Source organism: Mycetomoellerius zeteki, unplaced genomic scaffold (genome assembly GCF_001594055.1).
Source record: "Mycetomoellerius zeteki isolate Tzet28-1 unplaced genomic scaffold, Tzet1.0 scaffold343, whole genome shotgun sequence".
Classification (NCBI taxonomy): domain Eukaryota; kingdom Metazoa; phylum Arthropoda; class Insecta; order Hymenoptera; family Formicidae; genus Mycetomoellerius; species Mycetomoellerius zeteki.
This window is the reverse complement of record NW_017257331.1, coordinates 264,227-264,916: the sequence shown is the minus strand read 5'-3', so window position 1 is coordinate 264,916 and position 690 is coordinate 264,227.

Here is a 690-nt window from a genome sequence, read left to right as displayed (position 1 = left end):
AAATATAAGGCCTTACTATGAATACGGGCATAGGCCTGTTCTTTTTGTCTGAACTTTTGCACCTCAGTCCATCTTTTTTCCTCTTCTTTCCTTCCGGAGAGAAAAGGAAGAAAGACGGACTGGTGCAAAAGTTCAGTCAAAAAGAACAGGCCTATTCAGCGCTCTCACAGCGGGATCTCGTTCGGTTTGAAGAGGCACATATGAGCAATTATGATGAGCAAAAAATTTTCTCAATATCATATTTTTTGAGTACACTTCAAGATGTACGGGCGATTTAATTTTCGACGGTGTCACGAAAAACACTGACATTATTTCGTCGAATCCATCTTATTACCTACGGATGAAAATTTACTCATGTGCATGTAGCAGCGAGTTTGACAATATCACATCCATGGCGCAATTGAATTTGTAATCAGCTTTACCGACCAACCAAGCCATCTCCGTCAAGTAGCGTACTCTGCATCGCATTAAACGAATGCGACACGGTAATGACCGAGTTTCAGCGGACTCAACCGAAGCGAGCGAGACTTCGATCTTGATTCTTGGCTCGTCGCGAGTACGCATCGCAATTCGCATGTTCAATCGTAATGAGCGCAGCTGCGAACGACTGATCGAGTGACAGGAATGACAGGAAGACGATGCCGATAGCCGGTTCACCTCGTGCTCGTTATAATCGGTAAACCGATCGGC